Genomic DNA, 26,536 nt, shown 5'->3' with positions numbered 1-26,536 from the left:
TGGAACGAGCAGCTGTCTACCCTTAGCAGGAGGGTTGCTGATTAATTACCTCTCCTGCTGCTGCTGCTGCTGGCTGTCCAGCAGCAGACTGAAGGTGGCTGCTGCTGTGCGCAGGTATATAAAGGCTCAGAGCCTATTATGACACGCGCAGCCAGCGTTCCATTGCCACATTCCGTCTACTGCAGGCGGGATACCTGGATGGCTGAATGTCACTGAGAAGCTCACAGAGACCGCCATAAGCAACAGTTTAAAAGAATGCCACAGACTAATCAACCAAACTTTTTGGGTTGGTTTCTCTTTTATAGTCTGCAGGCATTAAATGAAAGAAGTCAGTGTTCCAGCAGAGGGAGACAACGTTTCAGAAAAGGCATTGTAGCAAACCAAAAAAGAAATTTTAAGCGCAGCAGAGTAACCAGCTCACATACCTGTTAGCTCAGGTGAGTTTAAAAGGCTGCTGTTGATAACAAGGGCATTTGCTAAATAGATGGTGTGTGTGCAACAATATACTGAAAGGTCAATTATATTGTGCAGCTTATCTCACCACCTGTAGTTATTTAGGTGAAAGCTCCAAAATGCTTGCCTAATATGTCTGTTTATCCAAAAGGAAGTATAGAGGGAGAGCTAGATAGATAGCATTGCATTACATTACATGGCAATGCAATGCACAGTTGCTGAAGTTGAACCAAAATGAGCTTGTCATCTGGCTTCTGCAACTTTTAACATGAAAAATCCAATGAGGAGAAGAAAAGCAAAGCCAAAGAGTCCATCCCAAAATCCGACAAACAAGCCAAATGAACAAAAAGCATTGAATTCAATTCTTTCTGATTTTAGAAACTGCATTAAAGAAGGGGTGCACCGGTCCTGGAGATACTGCAATACCAGGTCAATGCGTGGAGTGGACAGAGCAAGCTCTTTTTCCATCTCCCTGTTCTAAAAATCCATTTAATATATGGTCCCCAGATAGGGGACGTATCAGATATTAAACTGATAAGAACAGATACTACACTTGATCTTAGCCAAAAGGCCGAGAAGCGATAACCAGAATTGGTTTCCGACTACGGTGCCACCCAAGGATTCTGAAAAGTCCATTTGTGGAGATGGCCACCTGGACTCCCGTTAAGAAGACATGCTGTCAACCTCTAGATCCCTCACATGCCTGCACTTTTCGGCTTGCTGCTGCTGCAATCCACGCGTTTTAGATCTGCATAACTCCACCTCTTTTAGCACAGTACCCTCAACCCCCGGCTGTTCCCACCCGCCTCAACACCGTTGGAAGGGAGGAGAACCAATTAAGGCGGGGGGGGGGGTGGAACGAGCAGCTGTCTACCCTTAGCAGGAGGGTTGCTGATTAATTACCTCTCCTGCTGCTGCTGCTGCTGGCTGTCCAGCAGCAGACTGAAGGTGGCTGCTGCTGTGCGCAGGTATATAAAGGCTCAGAGCCTATTATGACACGCGCAGCCAGCGTTCCATTGCCACATTCCGTCTACTGCAGGCGGGATACCTGGATGGCTGAATGTCACTGAGAAGCTCACAGAGACCGCCATAAGCAACAGTTTAAAAGAATGCCACAGACTAATCAACCAAACTTTTTGGGTTGGTTTCTCTTTTATAGTCTGCAGGCATTAAATGAAAGAAGTCAGTGTTCCAGCAGAGGGAGACAACGTTTCAGAAAAGGCATTGTAGCAAACCAAAAAAGAAATTTTAAGCGCAGCAGAGTAACCAGCTCACATACCTGTTAGCTCAGGTGAGTTTAAAAGGCTGCTGTTGATAACAAGGGCATTTGCTAAATAGATGGTGTGTGTGCAACAATATACTGAAAGGTCAATTATATTGTGCAGCTTATCTCACCACCTGTAGTTATTTAGGTGAAAGCTCCAAAATGCTTGCCTAATATGTCTGTTTATCCAAAAGGAAGTATAGAGGGAGAGCTAGATAGATAGCATTGCATTACATTACATGGCAATGCAATGCACAGTTGCTGAAGTTGAACCAAAATGAGCTTGTCATCTGGCTTCTGCAACTTTTAACATGAAAAATCCAATGAGGAGAAGAAAAGCAAAGCCAAAGAGTCCATCCCAAAATCCGACAAACAAGCCAAATGAACAAAAAGCATTGAATTCAATTCTTTCTGATTTTAGAAACTGCATTAAAGAAGGGGTGCACCGGTCCTGGAGATACTGCAATACCAGGTCAATGCGTGGAGTGGACAGAGCAAGCTCTTTTTCCATCTCCCTGTTCTAAAAATCCATTTAATATATGGTCCCCAGATAGGGGACGTATCAGATATTAAACTGATAAGAACAGATACTACACTTGATCTTAGCCAAAAGGCCGAGAAGCGATAACCAGAATTGGTTTCCGACTACGGTGCCACCCAAGGATTCTGAAAAGTCCATTTGTGGAGATGGCCACCTGGACTCCCGTTAAGAAGACATGCTGTCAACCTCTAGATCCCTCACATGCCTGCACTTTTCGGCTTGCTGCTGCTGCAATCCACGTGTTTTAGATCTGCATAACTCCACCTCTTTTAGCACAGTACCCTCAACCCCCGGCTGTTCCCACCCGCCTCAACACCGTTGGAAGGGAGGAGAACCAATTAAGGCGGGGGGGGGGGGGTGGAACGAGCAGCTGTCTACCCTTAGCAGGAGGGTTGCTGATTAATTACCTCTCCTGCTGCTGCTGCTGCTGGCTGTCCAGCAGCAGACTGAAGGTGGCTGCTGCTGTGCGCAGGTATATAAAGGCTCAGAGCCTATTATGACACGCGCAGCCAGCGTTCCATTGCCACATTCCGTCTACTGCAGGCGGGATACCTGGATGGCTGAATGTCACTGAGAAGCTCACAGAGACCGCCATAAGCAACAGTTTAAAAGAATGCCACAGACTAATCAACCAAACTTTTTGGGTTGGTTTCTCTTTTATAGTCTGCAGGCATTAAATGAAAGAAGTTAGTGTTCCAGCAGAGGGAGACAACGTTTCAGAAAAGGCATTGTAGCAAACCAAAAAAGAAATTTTAAGCGCAGCAGAGTAACCAGCTCACATACCTGTTAGCTCAGGTGAGTTTAAAAGGCTGCTGTTGATAACAAGGGCATTTGCTAAATAGATGGTGTGTGTGCAACAATATACTGAAAGGTCAATTATATTGTGCAGCTTATCTCACCACCTGTAGTTATTTAGGTGAAAGCTCCAAAATGCTTGCCTAATATGTCTGTTTATCCAAAAGGAAGTATAGAGGGAGAGCTAGATAGATAGCATTGCATTACATTACATGGCAATGCAATGCACAGTTGCTGAAGTTGAACCAAAATGAGCTTGTCATCTGGCTTCTGCAACTTTTAACATGAAAAATCCAATGAGGAGAAGAAAAGCAAAGCCAAAGAGTCCATCCCAAAATCCGACAAACAAGCCAAATGAACAAAAAGCATTGAATTCAATTCTTTCTGATTTTAGAAACTGCATTAAAGAAGGGGTGCACCGGTCCTGGAGATACTGCAATACCAGGTCAATGCGTGGAGTGGACAGAGCAAGCTCTTTTTCCATCTCCCTGTTCTAAAAATCCATTTAATATATGGTCCCCAGATAGGGGACGTATCAGATATTAAACTGATAAGAACAGATACTACACTTGATCTTAGCCAAAAGGCCGAGAAGCGATAACCAGAATTGGTTTCCGACTACGGTGCCACCCAAGGATTCTGAAAAGTCCATTTGTGGAGATGGCCACCTGGACTCCCGTTAAGAAGACATGCTGTCAACCTCTAGATCCCTCACATGCCTGCACTTTTCGGCTTGCTGCTGCTGCAATCCACGCGTTTTAGATCTGCATAACTCCACCTCTTTTAGCACAGTACCCTCAACCCCCGGCTGTTCCCACCCGCCTCAACACCGTTGGAAGGGAGGAGAACCAATTAAGGCGGGGGGGGGGGTGGAACGAGCAGCTGTCTACCCTTAGCAGGAGGGTTGCAGATTAATTACCTCTCCTGCTGCTGCTGCTGCTGGCTGTCCAGCAGCAGACTGAAGGTGGCTGCTGCTGTGCGCAGGTATATAAAGGCTCAGAGCCTATTATGACACGCGCAGCCAGCGTTCCATTGCCACATTCCGTCTACTGCAGGCGGGATACCTGGATGGCTGAATGTCACTGAGAAGCTCACAGAGACCGCCATAAGCAACAGTTTAAAAGAATGCCACAGACTAATCAACCAAACTTTTTGGGTTGGTTTCTCTTTTATAGTCTGCAGGCATTAAATGAAAGAAGTCAGTGTTCCAGCAGAGGGAGACAACGTTTCAGAAAAGGCATTGTAGCAAACCAAAAAAGAAATTTTAAGCGCAGCAGAGTAACCAGCTCACATACCTGTTAGCTCAGGTGAGTTTAAAAGGCTGCTGTTGATAACAAGGGCATTTGCTAAATAGATGGTGTGTGTGCAACAATATACTGAAAGGTCAATTATATTGTGCAGCTTATCTCACCACCTGTAGTTATTTAGGTGAAAGCTCCAAAATGCTTGCCTAATATGTCTGTTTATCCAAAAGGAAGTATAGAGGGAGAGCTAGATAGATAGCATTGCATTACATTACATGGCAATGCAATGCACAGTTGCTGAAGTTGAACCAAAATGAGCTTGTCATCTGGCTTCTGCAACTTTTAACATGAAAAATCCAATGAGGAGAAGAAAAGCAAAGCCAAAGAGTCCATCCCAAAATCCGACAAACAAGCCAAATGAACAAAAAGCATTGAATTCAATTCTTTCTGATTTTAGAAACTGCATTAAAGAAGGGGTGCACCGGTCCTGGAGATACTGCAATACCAGGTCAATGCGTGGAGTGGACAGAGCAAGCTCTTTTTCCATCTCCCTGTTCTAAAAATCCATTTAATATATGGTCCCCAGATAGGGGACGTATCAGATATTAAACTGATAAGAACAGATACTACACTTGATCTTAGCCAAAAGGCCGAGAAGCGATAACCAGAATTGGTTTCCGACTACGGTGCCACCCAAGGATTCTGAAAAGTCCATTTGTGGAGATGGCCACCTGGACTCCCGTTAAGAAGACATGCTGTCAACCTCTAGATCCCTCACATGCCTGCACTTTTCGGCTTGCTGCTGCTGCAATCCACGCGTTTTAGATCTGCATAACTCCACCTCTTTTAGCACAGTACCCTCAACCCCCGGCTGTTCCCACCCGCCTCAACACCGTTGGAAGGGAGGAGAACCAATTAAGGTGGGGGGGGGGGGGGGGTGGAACGAGCAGCTGTCTTCCCTTAGCAGGAGGGTTGCTGATTAATTACCTCTCCTGCTGCTGCTGCTGCTGGCTGTCCAGCAGCAGACTGAAGGTGGCTGCTGCTGTGCGCAGGTATATAAAGGCTCAGAGCCTATTATGACACGCGCAGCCAGCGTTCCATTGCCACATTCCGTCTACTGCAGGCGGGATACCTGGATGGCTGAATGTCACTGAGAAGCTCACAGAGACCGCCATAAGCAACAGTTTAAAAGAATGCCACAGACTAATCAACCAAACTTTTTGGGTTGGTTTCTCTTTTATAGTCTGCAGGCATTAAATGAAAGAAGTTAGTGTTCCAGCAGAGGGAGACAACGTTTCAGAAAAGGCATTGTAGCAAACCAAAAAAGAAATTTTAAGCGCAGCAGAGTAACCAGCTCACATACCTGTTAGCTCAGGTGAGTTTAAAAGGCTGCTGTTGATAACAAGGGCATTTGCTAAATAGATGGTGTGTGTGCAACAATATACTGAAAGGTCAATTATATTGTGCAGCTTATCTCACCACCTGTAGTTATTTAGGTGAAAGCTCCAAAATGCTTGCCTAATATGTCTGTTTATCCAAAAGGAAGTATAGAGGGAGAGCTAGATAGATAGCATTGCATTACATTACATGGCAATGCAATGCACAGTTGCTGAAGTTGAACCAAAATGAGCTTGTCATCTGGCTTCTGCAACTTTTAACATGAAAAATCCAATGAGGAGAAGAAAAGCAAAGCCAAAGAGTCCATCCCAAAATCCGACAAACAAGCCAAATGAACAAAAAGCATTGAATTCAATTCTTTCTGATTTTAGAAACTGCATTAAAGAAGGGGTGCACCGGTCCTGGAGATACTGCAATACCAGGTCAATGCGTGGAGTGGACAGAGCAAGCTCTTTTTCCATCTCCCTGTTCTAAAAATCCATTTAATATATGGTCCCCAGATAGGGGACGTATCAGATATTAAACTGATAAGAACAGATACTACACTTGATCTTAGCCAAAAGGCCGAGAAGCGATAACCAGAATTGGTTTCCGACTACGGTGCCACCCAAGGATTCTGAAAAGTCCATTTGTGGAGATGGCCACCTGGACTCCCGTTAAGAAGACATGCTGTCAACCTCTAGATCCCTCACATGCCTGCACTTTTCGGCTTGCTGCTGCTGCAATCCACGCGTTTTAGATCTGCATAACTCCACCTCTTTTAGCACAGTACCCTCAACCCCCGGCTGTTCCCACCCGCCTCAACACCGTTGGAAGGGAGGAGAACCAATTAAGGCGGGGGGGGGGGGGGGGTGGAACGAGCAGCTGTCTACCCTTAGCAGGAGGGTTGCAGATTAATTACCTCTCCTGCTGCTGCTGCTGCTGGCTGTCCAGCAGCAGACTGAAGGTGGCTGCTGCTGTGCGCAGGTATATAAAGGCTCAGAGCCTATTATGACACGCGCAGCCAGCGTTCCATTGCCACATTCCGTCTACTGCAGGCGGGATACCTGGATGGCTGAATGTCACTGAGAAGCTCACAGAGACCGCCATAAGCAACAGTTTAAAAGAATGCCACAGACTAATCAACCAAACTTTTTGGGTTGGTTTCTCTTTTATAGTCTGCAGGCATTAAATGAAAGAAGTCAGTGTTCCAGCAGAGGGAGACAACGTTTCAGAAAAGGCATTGTAGCAAACCAAAAAAGAAATTTTAAGCGCAGCAGAGTAACCAGCTCACATACCTGTTAGCTCAGGTGAGTTTAAAAGGCTGCTGTTGATAACAAGGGCATTTGCTAAATAGATGGTGTGTGTGCAACAATATACTGAAAGGTCAATTATATTGTGCAGCTTATCTCACCACCTGTAGTTATTTAGGTGAAAGCTCCAAAATGCTTGCCTAATATGTCTGTTTATCCAAAAGGAAGTATAGAGGGAGAGCTAGATAGATAGCATTGCATTACATTACATGGCAATGCAATGCACAGTTGCTGAAGTTGAACCAAAATGAGCTTGTCATCTGGCTTCTGCAACTTTTAACATGAAAAATCCAATGAGGAGAAGAAAAGCAAAGCCAAAGAGTCCATCCCAAAATCCGACAAACAAGCCAAATGAACAAAAAGCATTGAATTCAATTCTTTCTGATTTTAGAAACTGCATTAAAGAAGGGGTGCACCGGTCCTGGAGATACTGCAATACCAGGTCAATGCGTGGAGTGGACAGAGCAAGCTCTTTTTCCATCTCCCTGTTCTAAAAATCCATTTAATATATGGTCCCCAGATAGGGGACGTATCAGATATTAAACTGATAAGAACAGATACTACACTTGATCTTAGCCAAAAGGCCGAGAAGCGATAACCAGAATTGGTTTCCGACTACGGTGCCACCCAAGGATTCTGAAAAGTCCATTTGTGGAGATGGCCACCTGGACTCCCGTTAAGAAGACATGCTGTCAACCTCTAGATCCCTCACATGCCTGCACTTTTCGGCTTGCTGCTGCTGCAATCCACGCGTTTTAGATCTGCATAACTCCACCTCTTTTAGCACAGTACCCTCAACCCCCGGCTGTTCCCACCCGCCTCAACACCGTTGGAAGGGAGGAGAACCAATTAAGGTGGGGGGGGGGGGTGGAACGAGCAGCTGTCTTCCCTTAGCAGGAGGGTTGCTGATTAATTACCTCTCCTGCTGCTGCTGCTGCTGGCTGTCCAGCAGCAGACTGAAGGTGGCTGCTGCTGTGCGCAGGTATATAAAGGCTCAGAGCCTATTATGACACGCGCAGCCAGCGTTCCATTGCCACATTCCGTCTACTGCAGGCGGGATACCTGGATGGCTGAATGTCACTGAGAAGCTCACAGAGACCGCCATAAGCAACAGTTTAAAAGAATGCCACAGACTAATCAACCAAACTTTTTGGGTTGGTTTCTCTTTTATAGTCTGCAGGCATTAAATGAAAGAAGTCAGTGTTCCAGCAGAGGGAGACAACGTTTCAGAAAAGGCATTGTAGCAAACCAAAAAATAAATTTTAAGCGCAGCAGAGTAACCAGCTCACATACCTGTTAGCTCAGGTGAGTTTAAAAGGCTGCTGTTGATAACAAGGGCATTTGCTAAATAGATGGTGTGTGTGCAACAATATACTGAAAGGTCAATTATATTGTGCAGCTTATCTCACCACCTGTAGTTATTTAGGTGAAAGCTCCAAAATGCTTGCCTAATATGTCTGTTTATCCAAAAGGAAGTATAGAGGGAGAGCTAGATAGATAGCATTGCATTACATTACATGGCAATGCAATGCACAGTTGCTGAAGTTGAACCAAAATGAGCTTGTCATCTGGCTTCTGCAACTTTTAACATGAAAAATCCAATGAGGAGAAGAAAAGCAAAGCCAAAGAGTCCATCCCAAAATCCGACAAACAAGCCAAATGAACAAAAAGCATTGAATTCAATTCTTTCTGATTTTAGAAACTGCATTAAAGAAGGGGTGCACCGGTCCTGGAGATACTGCAATACCAGGTCAATGCGTGGAGTGGACAGAGCAAGCTCTTTTTCCATCTCCCTGTTCTAAAAATCCATTTAATATATGGTCCCCAGATAGGGGACGTATCAGATATTAAACTGATAAGAACAGATACTACACTTGATCTTAGCCAAAAGGCCGAGAAGCGATAACCAGAATTGGTTTCCGACTACGGTGCCACCCAAGGATTCTGAAAAGTCCATTTGTGGAGATGGCCACCTGGACTCCCGTTAAGAAGACATGCTGTCAACCTCTAGATCCCTCACATGCCTGCACTTTTCGGCTTGCTGCTGCTGCAATCCACGCGTTTTAGATCTGCATAACTCCACCTCTTTTAGCACAGTACCCTCAACCCCCGGCTGTTCCCACCCGCCTCAACACCGTTGGAAGGGAGGAGAACCAATTAAGGCGGGGGGGGGGTGGAACGAGCAGCTGTCTACCCTTAGCAGGAGGGTTGCTGATTAATTACCTCTCCTGCTGCTGCTGCTGCTGGCTGTCCAGCAGCAGACTGAAGGTGGCTGCTGCTGTGCGCAGGTATATAAAGGCTCAGAGCCTATTATGACACGCGCAGCCAGCGTTCCATTGCCACATTCCGTCTACTGCAGGCGGGATACCTGGATGGCTGAATGTCACTGAGAAGCTCACAGAGACCGCCATAAGCAACAGTTTAAAAGAATGCCACAGACTAATCAACCAAACTTTTTGGGTTGGTTTCTCTTTTATAGTCTGCAGGCATTAAATGAAAGAAGTCAGTGTTCCAGCAGAGGGAGACAACGTTTCAGAAAAGGCATTGTAGCAAACCAAAAAAGAAATTTTAAGCGCAGCAGAGTAACCAGCTCACATACCTGTTAGCTCAGGTGAGTTTAAAAGGCTGCTGTTGATAACAAGGGCATTTGCTAAATAGATGGTGTGTGTGCAACAATATACTGAAAGGTCAATTATATTGTGCAGCTTATCTCACCACCTGTAGTTATTTAGGTGAAAGCTCCAAAATGCTTGCCTAATATGTCTGTTTATCCAAAAGGAAGTATAGAGGGAGAGCTAGATAGATAGCATTGCATTACATTACATGGCAATGCAATGCACAGTTGCTGAAGTTGAACCAAAATGAGCTTGTCATCTGGCTTCTGCAACTTTTAACATGAAAAATCCAATGAGGAGAAGAAAAGCAAAGCCAAAGAGTCCATCCCAAAATCCGACAAACAAGCCAAATGAACAAAAAGCATTGAATTCAATTCTTTCTGATTTTAGAAACTGCATTAAAGAAGGGGTGCACCGGTCCTGGAGATACTGCAATACCAGGTCAATGCGTGGAGTGGACAGAGCAAGCTCTTTTTCCATCTCCCTGTTCTAAAAATCCATTTAATATATGGTCCCCAGATAGGGGACGTATCAGATATTAAACTGATAAGAACAGATACTACACTTGATCTTAGCCAAAAGGCCGAGAAGCGATAACCAGAATTGGTTTCCGACTACGGTGCCACCCAAGGATTCTGAAAAGTCCATTTGTGGAGATGGCCACCTGGACTCCCGTTAAGAAGACATGCTGTCAACCTCTAGATCCCTCACATGCCTGCACTTTTCGGCTTGCTGCTGCTGCAATCCACGCGTTTTAGATCTGCATAACTCCACCTCTTTTAGCACAGTACCCTCAACCCCCGGCTGTTCCCACCCGCCTCAACACCGTTGGAAGGGAGGAGAACCAATTAAGGCGGGGGGGGGTGGAACGAGCAGCTGTCTACCCTTAGCAGGAGGGTTGCTGATTAATTACCTCTCCTGCTGCTGCTGCTGCTGGCTGTCCAGCAGCAGACTGAAGGTGGCTGCTGCTGTGCGCAGGTATATAAAGGCTCAGAGCCTATTATGACACGCGCAGCCAGCGTTCCATTGCCACATTCCGTCTACTGCAGGCGGGATACCTGGATGGCTGAATGTCACTGAGAAGCTCACAGAGACCGCCATAAGCAACAGTTTAAAAGAATGCCACAGACTAATCAACCAAACTTTTTGGGTTGGTTTCTCTTTTATAGTCTGCAGGCATTAAATGAAAGAAGTCAGTGTTCCAGCAGAGGGAGACAACGTTTCAGAAAAGGCATTGTAGCAAACCAAAAAAGAAATTTTAAGCGCAGCAGAGTAACCAGCTCACATACCTGTTAGCTCAGGTGAGTTTAAAAGGCTGCTGTTGATAACAAGGGCATTTGCTAAATAGATGGTGTGTGTGCAACAATATACTGAAAGGTCAATTATATTGTGCAGCTTATCTCACCACCTGTAGTTATTTAGGTGAAAGCTCCAAAATGCTTGCCTAATATGTCTGTTTATCCAAAAGGAAGTATAGAGGGAGAGCTAGATAGATAGCATTGCATTACATTACATGGCAATGCAATGCACAGTTGCTGAAGTTGAACCAAAATGAGCTTGTCATCTGGCTTCTGCAACTTTTAACATGAAAAATCCAATGAGGAGAAGAAAAGCAAAGCCAAAGAGTCCATCCCAAAATCCGACAAACAAGCCAAATGAACAAAAAGCATTGAATTCAATTCTTTCTGATTTTAGAAACTGCATTAAAGAAGGGGTGCACCGGTCCTGGAGATACTGCAATACCAGGTCAATGCGTGGAGTGGACAGAGCAAGCTCTTTTTCCATCTCCCTGTTCTAAAAATCCATTTAATATATGGTCCCCAGATAGGGGACGTATCAGATATTAAACTGATAAGAACAGATTTTTTGATTGAAGCTGCATCCAAGGCACTGAAAAATGTGACCGAAGTCACACCAAAACAGCGCACGAGGCGAGGATTCATGTGGACCCTTCCCGGAGGAAAGGGTCCCCAATAAACCATCCCCATCCCTCCGAGCCAGAAGGCCACAGCGAGGGTCAGGGATCTCCGATGCTCTCCCTAGCCGAAGCCGGAGAAGAGCCGTTTTCGTGATCCCAGCTTCCATCTAGGCTGCCACCCTAGTGGAGCTGGAGCCTGTGTTGGTTTCTCAGCCCAAAGCTGACCGGACCTCCGACCGGGTTTATAAAAATTCCCCTTCCTAGCCCGGAGGCCAGGAATAGGGGGGGTTGCTCAGAAAGTATGATTGGCAAAGGTGCGGCGTGCTACGAAGCCAAGTGTTTCTGGGGTTCCCAGTCCCAGTAAGCTTGGACTCCCACCAGGGCGCCTACTCCTGGGGCACATTGCTCCAAAGCCCTCACACTTACCCAGCCTAGTGACTTCGATCCTGGAGGGCCATATTTTCCATCAGATAACTCTATGAGCCACCTGGCGTACTAACAAGTGCACCAAACCAGTGTGTAATATGCATCAATTTACTAGGGCAGCCCAAGGACAAAACTGCCTTTTCAAAAGATACTACACTTGATCTTAACCAAAAGGCCGAGAAGCGATAACCAGAATTGGTTTCCGACTACGGTGCCACCCAAGGATTCTGAAAAGTCCATTTGTGGAGATGGCCACCTGGACTCCCGTTAAGAAGACATGCTGTCAACCTCTAGATCCCTCACATGCCTGCACTTTTCGGCTTGCTGCTGCTGCAATCCACGTGTTTTAGATCTGCATAACTCCACCTCTTTTAGCACAGTACCCTCAACCCCCGGCTGTTCCCACCCGCCTCAACACCGTTGGAAATGAGGAGAACCAATTAAGGCGGGGGGGGGGGGGGGGTGGAACGAGCAGCTGTCTACCCTTAGCAGGAGGGTTGCTGATTAATTACCTCTCCTGCTGCTGCTGCTGCTGGCTGTCCAGCAGCAGACTGAAGGTGGCTACTGCTGTGCGCAGGTATATAAAGGCTCAGAGCCTATTATGACACGCGCAGCCAGCGTTCCATTGCCACATTCCGTCTACTGCAGGCGGGATACCTGGATGGCTGAATGTCACTGAGAAGCTCACAGAGACCGCCATAAGCAACAGTTTAAAAGAATGCCACAGACTAATCAACCAAACTTTTTGGGTTGGTTTCTCTTTTATAGTCTGCAGGCATTAAATGAAAGAAGTCAGTGTTCCAGCAGAGGGAGACAACGTTTCAGAAAAGGCATTGTAGCAAACCAAAAAAGAAATTTTAAGCGCAGCAGAGTAACCAGCTCACATACCTGTTAGCTCAGGTGAGTTTAAAAGGCTGCTGTTGATAACAAGGGCATTTGCTAAATAGATGGTGTGTGTGCAACAATATACTGAAAGGTCAATTATATTGTGCAGCTTATCTCACCACCTGTAGTTATTTAGGTGAAAGCTCCAAAATGCTTGCCTAATATGTCTGTTTATCCAAAAGGAAGTATAGAGGGAGAGCTAGATAGATAGCATTGCATTACATTACATGGCAATGCAATGCACAGTTGCTGAAGTTGAACCAAAATGAGCTTGTCATCTGGCTTCTGCAACTTTTAACATGAAAAATCCAATGAGGAGAAGAAAAGCAAAGCCAAAGAGTCCATCCCAAAATCCGACAAACAAGCCAAATGAACAAAAAGCATTGAATTCAATTCTTTCTGATTTTAGAAACTGCATTAAAGAAGGGGTGCACCGGTCCTGGAGATACTGCAATACCAGGTCAATGCGTGGAGTGGACAGAGCAAGCTCTTTTTCCATCTCCCTGTTCTAAAAATCCATTTAATATATGGTCCCCAGATAGGGGACGTATCAGATATTAAACTGATAAGAACAGATACTACACTTGATCTTAGCCAAAAGGCCGAGAAGCGATAACCAGAATTGGTTTCCGACTACGGTGCCACCCAAGGATTCTGAAAAGTCCATTTGTGGAGATGGCCACCTGGACTCCCGTTAAGAAGACATGCTGTCAACCTCTAGATCCCTCACATGCCTGCACTTTTCGGCTTGCTGCTGCTGCAATCCACGCGTTTTAGATCTGCATAACTCCACCTCTTTTAGCACAGTACCCTCAACCCCCGGCTGTTCCCACCCGCCTCAACACCGTTGGAAGGGAGGAGAACCAATTAAGGCGGGGGGGGGGGGGTGGAACGAGCAGCTGTCTACCCTTAGCAGGAGGGTTGCTGATTAATTACCTCTCCTGCTGCTGCTGCTGCTGGCTGTCCAGCAGCAGACTGAAGGTGGCTGCTGCTGTGCGCAGGTATATAAAGGCTCAGAGCCTATTATGACACGCGCAGCCAGCGTTCCATTGCCACATTCCGTCTACTGCAGGCGGGATACCTGGATGGCTGAATGTCACTGAGAAGCTCACAGAGACCGCCATAAGCAACAGTTTAAAAGAATGCCACAGACTAATCAACCAAACTTTTTGGGTTGGTTTCTCTTTTATAGTCTGCAGGCATTAAATGAAAGAAGTCAGTGTTCCAGCAGAGGGAGACAACGTTTCAGAAAAGGCATTGTAGCAAACCAAAAAAGAAATTTTAAGCGCAGCAGAGTAACCAGCTCACATACCTGTTAGCTCAGGTGAGTTTAAAAGGCTGCTGTTGATAACAAGGGCATTTGCTAAATAGATGGTGTGTGTGCAACAATATACTGAAAGGTCAATTATATTGTGCAGCTTATCTCACCACCTGTAGTTATTTAGGTGAAAGCTCCAAAATGCTTGCCTAATATGTCTGTTTATCCAAAAGGAAGTATAGAGGGAGAGCTAGATAGATAGCATTGCATTACATTACATGGCAATGCAATGCACAGTTGCTGAAGTTGAACCAAAATGAGCTTGTCATCTGGCTTCTGCAACTTTTAACATGAAAAATCCAATGAGGAGAAGAAAAGCAAAGCCAAAGAGTCCATCCCAAAATCCGACAAACAAGCCAAATGAACAAAAAGCATTGAATTCAATTCTTTCTGATTTTAGAAACTGCATTAAAGAAGGGGTGCACCGGTCCTGGAGATACTGCAATACCAGGTCAATGCGTGGAGTGGACAGAGCAAGCTCTTTTTCCATCTCTCTGTTCTAAAAATCCATTTAATATATGGTCCCCAGATAGGGGACGTATCAGATATTAAACTGATAAGAACAGATACTACACTTGATCTTAGCCAAAAGGCCGAGAAGCGATAACCAGAATTGGTTTCCGACTACGGTGCCACCCAAGGATTCTGAAAAGTCCATTTGTGGAGATGGCCACCTGGACTCCCGTTAAGAAGACATGCTGTCAACCTCTAGATCCCTCACATGCCTGCACTTTTCGGCTTGCTGCTGCTGCAATCCACGCGTTTTAGATCTGCATAACTCCACCTCTTTTAGCACAGTACCCTCAACCCCCGGCTGTTCCCACCCGCCTCAACACCGTTGGAAGGGAGGAGAACCAATTAAGGCGGGGGGGGGGTGGAACGAGCAGCTGTCTACCCTTAGCAGGAGGGTTGCTGATTAATTACCTCTCCTGCTGCTGCTGCTGCTGGCTGTCCAGCAGTAGACTGAAGGTGGCTGCTGCTGTGCGCAGGTATATAAAGGCTCAGAGCCTATTATGACACGCGCAGCCAGCGTTCCATTGCCACATTCCGTCTACTGCAGGCAGGATACCTGGATGGCTGAATGTCACTGAGAAGCTCACAGAGACCGCCATAAGCAACAGTTTAAAAGAATGCCACAGACTAATCAACCAAACTTTTTGGGTTGGTTTCTCTTTTATAGTCTGCAGGCATTAAATGAAAGAAGTCAGTGTTCCAGCAGAGGGAGACAACGTTTCAGAAAAGGCATTGTAGCAAACCAAAAAAGAAATTTTAAGCGCAGCAGAGTAACCAGCTCACATACCTGTTAGCTCAGGTGAGTTTAAAAGGCTGCTGTTGATAACAAGGGCATTTGCTAAATAGATGGTGTGTGTGCAACAATATACTGAAAGGTCAATTATATTGTGCAGCTTATCTCACCACCTGTAGTTATTTAGGTGAAAGCTCCAAAATGCTTGCCTAATATGTCTGTTTATCCAAAAGGAAGTATAGAGGGAGAGCTAGATAGATAGCATTGCATTACATTACATGGCAATGCAATGCACAGTTGCTGAAGTTGAACCAAAATGAGCTTGTCATCTGGCTTCTGCAACTTTTAACATGAAAAATCCAATGAGGAGAAGAAAAGCAAAGCCAAAGAGTCCATCCCAAAATCCGACAAACAAGCCAAATGAACAAAAAGCATTGAATTCAATTCTTTCTGATTTTAGAAACTGCATTAAAGAAGGGGTGCACCGGTCCTGGAGATACTGCAATACCAGGTCAATGCGTGGAGTGGACAGAGCAAGCTCTTTTTCCATCTCCCTGTTCTAAAAATCCATTTAATATATGGTCCCCAGATAGGGGACGTATCAGATATTAAACTGATAAGAACAGATACTACACTTGATCTTAGCCAAAAGGCCGAGAAGCGATAACCAGAATTGGTTTCCGACTACGGTGCCACCCAAGGATTCTGAAAAGTCCATTTGTGGAGATGGCCACGTGGACTCCCGTTAAGAAGACATGCTGTCAACCTCTAGATCCCTCACATGCCTGCACTTTTCGGCTTGCTGCTGCTGCAATCCACGCGTTTTAGATCTGCATAACTCCACCTCTTTTAGCACAGTACCCTCAACCCCCGGCTGTTCCCACCCGCCTCAACACCGTTGGAAGGGAGGAGAACCAATTAAGGCGGGGGGGGGGGTGGAACGAGCAGCTGTCTACCCTTAGCAGGAGGGTTGCTGATTAATTACCTCTCCTGCTGCTGCTGCTGGCTGTCCAGCAGCAGACTGAAGGTGGCTGCTGCTGTGCGCAGGTATATAAAGGCTCAGAGCCTATTATGACATGCGCAGCCAGCGTCCATTGCCACATTCCGTCTACTGCAGGCGGGATACCTGGATGGCTGAATGTCACTGAGAAGCTCACAGAGACCGCCATAAGCAACAGTTTAAAAGAATGCCACAGACTAATCAACCAAACTTTTTGGGTTGGTTTCTCTTTTATAGTCTGCAGGCATTAAATGAAAGAAGTCAGTGTTCCAGCAGAGGGAGACAACGTTTCAGAAAAGGCATTGTAGCAAACCAAAAAAGAAATTTTAAGCGCAGCAGAGTAACCAGCTCACATACCTGTTAGCTCAGGTGAGTTTAAAAGGCTGCTGTTGATAACAAGGGCATTTGCTAAATAGATGGTGTGTGTGCAACAATATACTGAAAGGTCAATTATATTGTGCAGCTTATCTCACCACCTGTAGTTATTTAGGTGAAAGCTCCAAAATGCTTGCCTAATATGTCTGTTTATCCAAAAGGAAGTATAGAGGGAGAGCTAGATAGATAGCATTGCATTACATTACATGGCAATGCAATGCACAGTTGCTGAAGTTGAACCAAAATGAGCTTGTCATCTGGCTTCTGCAACTTTCAACATGAAAAATCCAATGAGGAGAAGAAAAGCAAAGCCAAAGAGTCCATCCCAAAATCCGACAAACAAGCCAAATGAACAAAAAGCATTGAATTCAATTCTTTCTGATTTTAGAAACTGCATTAAAGAAGGGGTGCACCGGTCCTGGAGATACTGCAATACCAGGTCAATGCGTGGAGTGGACAGAGCAAGCTCTTTTTCCATCTCCCTGTTCTAAAAATCCATTTAATATATGGTCCCCAGATAGGGGACGTATCAGATATTAAACTGATAAGAACAGATACTACACTTGATCTTAGCCAAAAGGCCGAGAAGCGATAACCAGAATTGGTTTCCGACTACGGTGCCACCCAAGGATTCTGAAAAGTCCATTTGTGGAGATGGCCACCTGGACTCCCGTTAAGAAGACATGCTGTCAACCTCTAGATCCCTCACATGCCTGCACTTTTCGGCTTGCTGCTGCTGCAATCCACGCGTTTCAGATCTGCATAACTCCACCTCTTTTAGCACAGTACCCTCAACCCCCGGCTGTTCCCACCCACCTCAACACCGTTGGAAGGGAGGAAAACCAATTAAGGCGGGGGGGGGGGGGTGGAACGAGCAGCTGTCTACCCTTAGCAGGAGGGTTGCTGATTAATTACCTCTCCTGCTGCTGCTGCTGCTGGCTGTCCAGCAGCAGACTGAAGGTGGCTGCTGCTGTGCGCAGGTATATAAAGGCTCAGAGCCTATTATGACACGCGCAGCCAGCGTTCCATTGCCACATTCCGTCTACTGCAGGCGGGATACCTGGATGGCTGAATGTCACTGAGAAGCTCACAGAGACCGCCATAAGCAACAGTTTAAAAGAATGCCACAGACTAATCAACCAAACTTTTTGGGTTGGTTTCTCTTTTATAGTCTGCAGGCATTAAATGAAAGAAGTCAGTGTTCCAGCAGAGGGAGACAACGTTTCAGAAAAGGCATTGTAGCAAACCAAAAAAGAAATTTTAAGCGCAGCAGAGTAACCAGCTCACATACCTGTTAGCTCAGGTGAGTTTAAAAGGCTGCTGTTGATAACAAGGGCATTTGCTAAATAGATGGTGTGTGTGCAACAATATACTGAAAGGTCAATTATATTGTGCAGCTTATCTCACCACCTGTAGTTATTTAGGTGAAAGCTCCAAAATGCTTGCCTAATATGTCTGTTTATCCAAAAGGAAGTATAGAGGGAGAGCTAGATAGATAGCATTGCATTACATTACATGGCAATGCAATGCACAGTTGCTGAAGTTGAACCAAAATGAGCTTGTCATCTGGCTTCTGCAACTTTTAACATGAAAAATCCAATGAGGAGAAGAAAAGCAAAGCCAAAGAGTCCATCCCAAAATCCGACAAACAAGCCAAATGAACAAAAAGCATTGAATTCAATTCTTTCTGATTTTAGAAACTGCATTAAAGAAGGGGTGCACCGGTCCTGGAGATACTGCAATACCAGGTCAATGCGTGGAGTGGACAGAGCAAGCTCTTTTTCCATCTCCCTGTTCTAAAAATCCATTTAATATATGGTCCCCAGATAGGGGACGTATCAGATATTAAACTGATAAGAACAGATACTACACTTGATCTTAGCCAAAAGGCCGAGAAGCGATAACCAGAATTGGTTTCCGACTACGGTGCCACCCAAGGATTCTGAAAAGTCCATTTGTGGAGATGGCCACCTGGACTCCCGTTAAGAAGACATGCTGTCAACCTCTAGATCCCTCACATGCCTGCACTTTTCGGCTTGCTGCTGCTGCAATCCACGCGTTTTAGATCTGCATAACTCCACCTCTTTTAGCACAGTACCCTCAACCCCCGGCTGTTCCCATCCGCCTCAACACCGTTGGAAGGGAGGAAAACCAATTAAGGCGGGGGGGGGGGGTGGAACGAGCAGCTGTCTACCCTTAGCAGGAGGGTTGCTGATTAATTACCTCTCCTGCTGCTGCTGCTGCTGGCTGTCCAGCAGCAGACTGAAGGTGGCTGCTGCTGTGCGCAGGTATATAAAGGCTCAGAGCCTATTATGACACGCGCAGCCAGCGTTCCATTGCCACATTCCGTCTACTGCAGGCGGGATACCTGGATGGCTGAATGTCACTGAGAAGCTCACAGAGACCGCCATAAGCAACAGTTTAAAAGAATGCCACAGACTAATCAACCAAACTTTTTGGGTTGGTTTCTCTTTTATAGTCTGCAGGCATTAAATGAAAGAAGTCAGTGTTCCAGCAGAGGGAGACAACGTCTCAGAAAAGGCATTGTAGCAAACCAAAAAAGAAATTTTAAGCGCAGCAGAGTAACCAGCTCACATACCTGTTAGCTCAGGTGAGTTTAAAAGGCTGCTGTTGATAACAAGGGCATTTGCTAAATAAATGGTGTGTGTGCAACAATATACTGAAAGGTCAATTATATTGTGCAGCTTATCTCACCACCTGTAGTTATTTAGGTGAAAGCTCCAAAATGCTTGCCTAATATGTCTGTTTATCCAAAAGGAAGTATAGAGGGAGAGCTAGATAGATAGCATTGCATTACATTACATGGCAATGCAATGCACAGTTGCTGAAGTTGAACCAAAATGAGCTTGTCATCTGGCTTCTGCAACTTTTAACATGAAAAATCCAATGAGGAGAAGAAAAGCAAAGCCAAAGAGTCCATCCCAAAATCTGACAAACAAGCCAAATGAACAAAAAGCATTGAATTCAATTCTTTCTGATTTTAGAAACTGCATTAAAGAAGGGGTGCACCGGTCCTGGAGATACTGCAATACCAGGTCAATGCGTGGAGTGGACAGAGCAAGCTCTTTTTCCATCTCCCTGTTCTAAAAATCCATTTAATATATGGTCCCCAGATAGGGGACGTATCAGATATTAAACTGATAAGAACAGATACTACACTTGATCTTAGCCAAAAGGCCGAGAAGCGATAACCAGAATTGGTTTCCGACTACGGTGCCACCCAAGGATTCTGAAAAGTCCATTTGTGGAGATGGCCACCTGGACTCCCGTTAAGAAGACATGCTGTCAACCTCTAGATCCCTCACATGCCTGCACTTTTCGGCTTGCTGCTGCTGCAATCCACGCGTTTTAGATCTGCATAACTCCACCTCTTTTAGCACAGTACCCTCAACCCCCGGCTGTTCCCACCCGCCTCAACACCGTTGGAAGGGAGGAGAACCAATTAAGGCGGGGGGGTGGGGGGGTGGAGCGAGCAGCTGTCTACCCTTAGCAGGAGGGTTGCTGATTAATTACCTCTCCTGCTGCTGCTGCTGCTGGCTGTCCAGCAGCAGACTGAAGGTGGCTGCTGCTGTGCGCAGGTATATAAAGGCTCAGAGCCTATTATGACACGCGCAGCCAGCGTTCCATTGCCACATTCCGTCTACTGCAGGCGGGATACCTGGATGGCTGAATGTCACTGAGAAGCTCACAGAGACCTCCATAAGCAACAGTTTAAAAGAATGCCACAGACTAATAAACCAAACTTTTTGGGTTGGTTTCTCTTTTATAGTCTGAAGGCATTAAATGAAAGAAGTCAGTGTTCCAGCAGAGGGAGACAACGTTTCAGAAAAGGCATTGTAGCAAACCAAAAAAGAAATTTTAAGCGCAGCAGAGTAACCAGCGCACATACCTGTTAGCTCAGGTGAGTTTAAAAGGCTGCTGTTGATAACAAGGGCATTTGCTAAATAGATGGTGTGTGTGCAACAATATACTGAAAGGTCAATTATATTGTGCAGCTTATCTCACCACCTGTAGTTATTTAGGTGAAAGCTCCAAAATGCTTGCCTAATATGTCTGTTTATCCAAAAGGAAGTATAGAGGGAGAGCTAGATAGATAGCATTGCATTACATTACATGGCAATGCAATGCACAGTTGCTGAAGTTGAACCAAAATGAGCTTGTCATCTGGCTTCTGCAACTTTTAACATGAAAAATCCAATGAGGAGAAGAAAAGCAAAGCCAAAGAGTCCATCCCAAAATCCGACAAACCAGCCAAATGAACAAAAAGCATTGAATTCAATTCTTTCTGATTTTAGAAACTGCATTAAAGAAGGGGTGCACCGGTCCTGGAGATACTGCAATACCAGGTAAATGCGTGGAGTGGACAGAGCAAGCTCTTTTTCCATCTCCCTGTTCTAAAAATCCATTTAATATATGGTCCCCAGATAGGGGACGTATCAGATATTAAACTGATAAGAACAGATACTACACTTGATCTTAGCCAAAAGGCCGAGAAGCGATAACCAGAATTGGTTTCCGACTACGGTGCCACCCAAGGATTCTGAAAAGTCCATTTGTGGAGATGGCCACCTGGACTCCCGTTAAGAAGACATGCTGTCAACCTCTAGATCCCTCACATGCCTGCACTTTTCGGCTTGCTGCTGCTGCAATCCACGCGTTTTAGATCTGCATAACTCCACCTCTTTTAGCACAGTACCCTCAACCCCCGGCTGTTCCCACCCGCCTCAACACCGTTGGAAGGGAGGAGAACCAATTAAGGCGGGGGGGTAGGGGTGGAACGAGCAGCTGTCTACCCTTAGCAGGAGGGTTGCTGATTAATTACCTCTCCTGCTGCTGCTGCTGCTGGCTGTCCAGCAGCAGACTGAAGGTGGCTGCTGCTGTGCGCAGGTATATAAAGGCTCAGAGCCTATTATGACACGCGCAGCCAGCATTCCATTGCCACATTCCGTCTACTGCAGGCGGGATACCTGGATGGCTGAATGTCACTGAGAAGCTCACAGAGACCGCCATAAGCAACAGTTTAAAAGAATGCCACAGACTAATCAACCAAACTTTTTGGGTTGGTTTCTCTTTTATAGTCTGCAGGCATTAAATGAAAGAAGTCAGTGTTCCAGCAGAGGGAGACAACGTTTCAGAAAAGGCATTGTAGCAAACCAAAAAAGAAATTTTAAGCGCAGCAGAGTAACCAGCTCACATACCTGTTAGCTCAGGTGAGTTTAAAAGGCTGCTGTTGATAACAAGGGCATTTGCTAAATAGATGGTGTGTGTGCAACAATATACTGAAAGGTCAATTATATTGTGCAGCTTATCTCACCACCTGTAGTTATTTAGGTGAAAGCTCCAAAATGCTTGCCTAATATGTCTGTTTATCCAAAAGGAAGTATAGAGGGAGAGCTAGATAGATAGCATTGCATTACATTACATGGCAATGCAATGCACAGTTGCTGAAGTTGAACCAAAATGAGCTTGTCATCTGGCTTCTGCAACTTTTAACATGAAAAATCCAATGAGGAGAAGAAAAGCAAAGCCAAAGAGTCCATCCCAAAATCCGACAAACAAGCCAAATGAACAAAAAGCATTGAATTCAATTCTTTCTGATTTTAGAAACTGCATTAAAGAAGGGGTGCACCGGTCCTGGAGATCCTGCAATACCAGGTCAATGCGTGGAGTGGACAGAGCAAGCTCTTTTTCCATCTCCCTGTTCTAAAAATCCATTTAATATATGGTCCCCAGATAGGGGACGTATCAGATATTAAACTGATAAGAACAGATTTTTTTTTTTTTTTTTTCGAAAGCCCGAATTCGTGTACAAAACCCGAGTGCGCTTAAAAAAGTGACAAGTGCCACAAAAAAAGTGCACTAGGATGCTGGTCTTCTTGAAACCCTCTCCAAAAGGAGAAGGGTCCCCCAAACCATTCCCCGTCCCTCCGAGCCAAAAGGCCACAGCGAGGAACAGGGACAAAAAGCCACCTCCAGCCGAAGCCAGAGGCGACCCAATCTTACCCCCAGCACCTGCCCGAGTTCTCACCCGAGCAAGGCACTGGGAGCCAAAGACTGTGCTCCCCTCCCGGAAGAGGGGAGCCAACAACGCTCTCCTCCCAAAAGAGGAGAGCCAGGGGGGTTCAGGGGGGAGCGGAACCCGATGGCCACACACTCCCCCCCTAGACCTGCCAAGAGAGGAACCCGTAAGGGAACCGCATCCCGACAAAATCCTAGTAGGACGTGACACACGTGAATAAGTGGACACACAGTGACAAAGAAATTAAATAAATAGTGAAGGTTTCACAGTATAATACTGCCCGGACCTTCGACCGGGAATTGAAAAATTCCCCATCCTAAGGCCAGAAGGCCCGGAATAAGGGTGTGTGCGAAGAAAGAAAATTTGAAGTGCTTGTGCAAATGTGCCATAAACTCAAGTGGGGTTCCCAATCCCATTGAGTTAAGGCACCCCAGGGTCACCACTCCTGGGGCACTTCACACTTCGGGCTTTCGATCTTCCCCGGCCCAATGGCGTCGATCCTGGGGGGCCATGCTTTCCACCAGATGACTATATTAGCCACCTGGCGTACTAACAAGCGCCTAAACCCCAGTGTGCATAATGTATCAATCTACTAGGGCGGCCAACATCCAAAACCGCCTTTTCGAAAGATACTACACTTGATCTTAGCCAAAAGGCCGAGAAGCGATAACCAGAATTGGTTTCCGACTACGGTGCCACCCAAGGATTCTGAAAAGTCCATTTGTGGAGATGGCCACCTGGACTCCCGTTAAGAAGACATGCTGTCAACCTCTAGATCCCTCACATGCCTGCACTTTTCGGCTTGCTGCTGCTGCAATCCACGCGTTTTAGATCTGCATAACTCCACCTCTTTTAGCACAGTACCCTCAACCCCCGGCTGTTCCCACCCGCCTCAACACCGTTGGAAGGGAGGAGAACCAATTAAGGCGGGGGGGGGGGGTGGAACGAGCAGCTGTCTACCCTTAGCAGGAGGGTTGCTGATTAATTACCTCTCCTGCTGCTGCTGCTGCTGGCTGTCCAGCAGCAGACTGAAGGTGGCTGCTGCTGTGCGCAGGTATATAAAGGCTCAGAGCCTATTATGACACGCGCAGCCAGCGTTCCATTGCCACATTCCGTCTACTGCAGGCGGGATACCTGGATGGCTGAATGTCACTGAGAAGCTCACAGAGACCGCCATAAGCAACAGTTTAAAAGAATGCCACAGACTAATCAACCAAACTTTTTGGGTTGGTTTCTCTTTTATAGTCTGCAGGCATTAAATGAAAGAAGTCAGTGTTCCAGCAGAGGGAGACAACGTTTCAGAAAAGGCATTGTAGCAAACCAAAAAAGAAATTTTAAGCGCAGCAGAGTAACCAGCTCACATACCTGTTAGCTCAGGTGAGTTTAAAAGGCTGCTGTTGATAACAAGGGCATTTGCTAAATAGATGGTGTGTGTGCAACAATATACTGAAAGGTCAATTATATTGTGCAGCTTATCTCACCACCTGTAGTTATTTAGGTGAAAGCTCCAAAATGCTTGCCTAATATGTCTGTTTATCCAAAAGGAAGTATAGAGGGAGAGCTAGATAGATAGCATTGCATTACATTACATGGCAATGCACTGCACAGTTGCTGAAGTTGAACCAAAATGAGCTTGTCATCTGGCTTCTGCAACTTTTAACATGAAAAATCCAATGAGGAGAAGAAAAGCAAAGCCAATGAGTCCATCCCAAAATCCGACAAACAAGCCAAATGAACAAAAAGCATTGAATTCAATTCTTTCTGATTTTAGAAACTGCATTAAAGAAGGGGTGCACCGGTCCTGGAGATACTGCAATACCAGGTCAATGCGTGGAGTGGACAGAGCAAGCTCTTTTTCCATCTCCCTGTTCTAAAAATCCATTTAATATATGGTCCCCAGATAGGGGACGTATCAGATATTAAACTGATAAGAACAGATTTTTTTTTTTTTTTTTTCGAAAGCCCGAATTCGTGTACAAAACCCGAGTGCGCTTAAAAAAGTGACAAGTGCCACAAAAAAAGTGCACTAGGATGCTGGTCTTCTTGAAACCCTCTCCAAAAGGAGAAGGGTCCCCCAAACCATTCCCCGTCCCTCCGAGCCAAAAGGCCACAGCGAGGAACAGGGACAAAAAGCCACCTCCAGCCGAAGCCAGAGGCGACCCAATCTTACCCCCAGCACCTGCCCGAGTTCTCACCCGAGCAAGGCACTGGGAGCCAAAGACTGTGCTCCCGTCCCGGAAGAGGGGAGCCAACAACGCTCTCCTCCCAAAAGAGGAGAGCCAGGGGGGTTCAGGGGGGAGCGGAACCCGATGGCCACACACTCCCCCCCTAGACCTGCCAAGAGAGGAACCCGTAAGGGAACCGCATCCCGACAAAATCCTAGTAGGACGTGACACACGTGAATAAGTGGACACACAGTGACAAAGAAATTAAATAAATAGTGAAGGTTTCACAGTATAATACTGCCCGGACCTTCGACCGGGAATTGAAAAATTCCCCATCCTAAGGCCAGAAGGCCCAGAATAAGGGTGTGTGCGAAGAAAGAAAATTTGAAGTGCTTGTGCAAATGTGCCATAAACTCAAGTGGGGTTCCCAATCCCATTGAGTTAAGGCACCCCAGGGTCACCACTCCTGGGGCACTTCACACTTCGGGCTTTCGATCTTCCCCGGCCCAATGGCGTCGATCCTGGGGGGCCATGCTTTCCACCAGATGACTATATTAGCCACCTGGCGTACTAACAAGCGCCTAAACCCCAGTGTGCATAATGTATCAATCTACTAGGGCGGCCAACATCCAAAACCGCCTTTTCGAAAGATACTACACTTGATCTTAGCCAAAAGGCCGAGAAGCGATAACCAGAATTGGTTTCCGACTACGGTGCCACCCAAGGATTCTGAAAAGTCCATTTGTGGAGATGGCCACCTGGACTCCCGTTAAGAAGACATGCTGTCAACCTCTAGATCCCTCACATGCCTGCACTTTTCGGCTTGCTGCTGCTGCAATCCACGCGTTTTAGATCTGCATAACTCCACCTCTTTTAGCACAGTACCCTCAACCCCCGGCTGTTCCCACCCGCCTCAACACCGTTGGAAGGGAGGAGAACCAATTAAGGCGGGGGGGGGGGGTGGAACGAGCAGCTGTCTACCCTTAGCAGGAGGGTTGCTGATTAATTACCTCTCCTGCTGCTGCTGCTGCTGGCTGTCCAGCAGCAGACTGAAGGTGGCTGCTGCTGTGCGCAGGTATATAAAGGCTCAGAGCCTATTATGACACGCGCAGCCAGCGTTCCATTGCCACATTCCGTCTACTGCAGGCGGGATACCTGGATGGCTGAATGTCACTGAGAAGCTCACAGAGACCGCCATAAGCAACAGTTTAAAAGAATGCCACAGACTAATCAACCAAACTTTTTGGGTTGGTTTCTCTTTTATAGTCTGCAGGCATTAAATGAAAGAAGTCAGTGTTCCAGCAGAGGGAGACAACGTTTCAGAAAAGGCATTGTAGCAAACCAAAAAAGAAATTTTAAGCGCAGCAGAGTAACCAGCTCACATACCTGTTAGCTCAGGTGAGTTTAAAAGGCTGCTGTTGATAACAAGGGCATTTGCTAAATAGATGGTGTGTGTGCAACAATATACTGAAAGGTCAATTATATTGTGCAGCTTATCTCACCACCTGTAGTTATTTAGGTGAAAGCTCCAAAATGCTTGCCTAATATGTCTGTTTATCCA

General features: G+C 46.0%; 18 non-coding genes and 3 pseudogenes across 18 annotated transcripts; all 21 read right to left on the bottom strand.

Moving 5' to 3' along the window:
- Nucleotides 1-845: 845 nt before the first annotated feature.
- On the bottom strand, nt 846-1,036 carry LOC141181032 (U2 spliceosomal RNA). The gene has a single exon (XR_012256648.1). It is a non-coding gene; the product is annotated as a U2 spliceosomal RNA (small nuclear RNA).
- Nucleotides 1,037-2,152: 1,116 nt separating this feature from the next.
- On the bottom strand, nt 2,153-2,343 carry LOC141181031 (U2 spliceosomal RNA). The gene has a single exon (XR_012256647.1). It is a non-coding gene; the product is annotated as a U2 spliceosomal RNA (small nuclear RNA).
- A 1,118-nt stretch (nt 2,344-3,461) lies between these two features.
- On the bottom strand, nt 3,462-3,652 carry LOC141181029 (U2 spliceosomal RNA). Its single transcript, XR_012256645.1, has one exon. It is a non-coding gene; the product is annotated as a U2 spliceosomal RNA (small nuclear RNA).
- A 1,116-nt stretch (nt 3,653-4,768) lies between these two features.
- Nucleotides 4,769-4,959, bottom strand: LOC141181028 (U2 spliceosomal RNA). The gene has a single exon (XR_012256644.1). It is a non-coding gene; the product is annotated as a U2 spliceosomal RNA (small nuclear RNA).
- A 1,121-nt stretch (nt 4,960-6,080) lies between these two features.
- Nucleotides 6,081-6,271, bottom strand: LOC141181027 (U2 spliceosomal RNA). The gene has a single exon (XR_012256643.1). It is a non-coding gene; the product is annotated as a U2 spliceosomal RNA (small nuclear RNA).
- Nucleotides 6,272-7,392: 1,121 nt separating this feature from the next.
- Nucleotides 7,393-7,583, bottom strand: LOC141181026 (U2 spliceosomal RNA). The gene has a single exon (XR_012256642.1). It is a non-coding gene; the product is annotated as a U2 spliceosomal RNA (small nuclear RNA).
- A 1,117-nt stretch (nt 7,584-8,700) lies between these two features.
- On the bottom strand, nt 8,701-8,891 carry LOC141181025 (U2 spliceosomal RNA). The gene has a single exon (XR_012256641.1). It is a non-coding gene; the product is annotated as a U2 spliceosomal RNA (small nuclear RNA).
- Nucleotides 8,892-10,006: 1,115 nt separating this feature from the next.
- LOC141181024 (U2 spliceosomal RNA) lies at nt 10,007-10,197 on the bottom strand. The gene has a single exon (XR_012256640.1). It is a non-coding gene; the product is annotated as a U2 spliceosomal RNA (small nuclear RNA).
- A 1,114-nt stretch (nt 10,198-11,311) lies between these two features.
- On the bottom strand, nt 11,312-11,493 carry LOC141181886 (U2 spliceosomal RNA). Its single transcript, XR_012257418.1, has one exon. It is a non-coding gene; the product is annotated as a U2 spliceosomal RNA (small nuclear RNA).
- Nucleotides 11,494-12,017: 524 nt separating this feature from the next.
- Nucleotides 12,018-12,133, bottom strand: LOC141182168 (U2 spliceosomal RNA; annotated as a pseudogene).
- A 1,121-nt stretch (nt 12,134-13,254) lies between these two features.
- Nucleotides 13,255-13,445, bottom strand: LOC141181023 (U2 spliceosomal RNA). The gene has a single exon (XR_012256639.1). It is a non-coding gene; the product is annotated as a U2 spliceosomal RNA (small nuclear RNA).
- A 1,118-nt stretch (nt 13,446-14,563) lies between these two features.
- On the bottom strand, nt 14,564-14,754 carry LOC141181772 (U2 spliceosomal RNA). The gene has a single exon (XR_012257318.1). It is a non-coding gene; the product is annotated as a U2 spliceosomal RNA (small nuclear RNA).
- Nucleotides 14,755-15,869: 1,115 nt separating this feature from the next.
- LOC141181021 (U2 spliceosomal RNA) lies at nt 15,870-16,060 on the bottom strand. Its single transcript, XR_012256638.1, has one exon. It is a non-coding gene; the product is annotated as a U2 spliceosomal RNA (small nuclear RNA).
- A 1,112-nt stretch (nt 16,061-17,172) lies between these two features.
- LOC141181020 (U2 spliceosomal RNA) lies at nt 17,173-17,363 on the bottom strand. The gene has a single exon (XR_012256637.1). It is a non-coding gene; the product is annotated as a U2 spliceosomal RNA (small nuclear RNA).
- A 1,118-nt stretch (nt 17,364-18,481) lies between these two features.
- LOC141181019 (U2 spliceosomal RNA) lies at nt 18,482-18,672 on the bottom strand. Its single transcript, XR_012256636.1, has one exon. It is a non-coding gene; the product is annotated as a U2 spliceosomal RNA (small nuclear RNA).
- A 1,117-nt stretch (nt 18,673-19,789) lies between these two features.
- LOC141181017 (U2 spliceosomal RNA) lies at nt 19,790-19,980 on the bottom strand. The gene has a single exon (XR_012256634.1). It is a non-coding gene; the product is annotated as a U2 spliceosomal RNA (small nuclear RNA).
- Nucleotides 19,981-21,100: 1,120 nt separating this feature from the next.
- Nucleotides 21,101-21,291, bottom strand: LOC141181672 (U2 spliceosomal RNA). Its single transcript, XR_012257227.1, has one exon. It is a non-coding gene; the product is annotated as a U2 spliceosomal RNA (small nuclear RNA).
- A 1,118-nt stretch (nt 21,292-22,409) lies between these two features.
- On the bottom strand, nt 22,410-22,592 carry LOC141182063 (U2 spliceosomal RNA). The gene has a single exon (XR_012257552.1). It is a non-coding gene; the product is annotated as a U2 spliceosomal RNA (small nuclear RNA).
- A 794-nt stretch (nt 22,593-23,386) lies between these two features.
- LOC141182153 (U2 spliceosomal RNA) lies at nt 23,387-23,478 on the bottom strand (annotated as a pseudogene).
- Nucleotides 23,479-24,595: 1,117 nt separating this feature from the next.
- On the bottom strand, nt 24,596-24,778 carry LOC141182044 (U2 spliceosomal RNA). The gene has a single exon (XR_012257535.1). It is a non-coding gene; the product is annotated as a U2 spliceosomal RNA (small nuclear RNA).
- A 794-nt stretch (nt 24,779-25,572) lies between these two features.
- LOC141182152 (U2 spliceosomal RNA) lies at nt 25,573-25,664 on the bottom strand (annotated as a pseudogene).
- Between the last annotated feature and the right edge of the window lie 872 nt (nt 25,665-26,536).

The sequence above is a fragment of the Phyllobates terribilis genome, unplaced genomic scaffold, assembly GCF_046119375.1.
Source record: "Phyllobates terribilis strain yellow unplaced genomic scaffold, ASM4611937v1 Scaffold_34__1_contigs__length_13252353, whole genome shotgun sequence".
Lineage (NCBI taxonomy): Eukaryota > Metazoa > Chordata > Amphibia > Anura > Dendrobatidae > Phyllobates > Phyllobates terribilis.
This window is presented reverse-complemented; position numbering and strand designations above follow the sequence as displayed.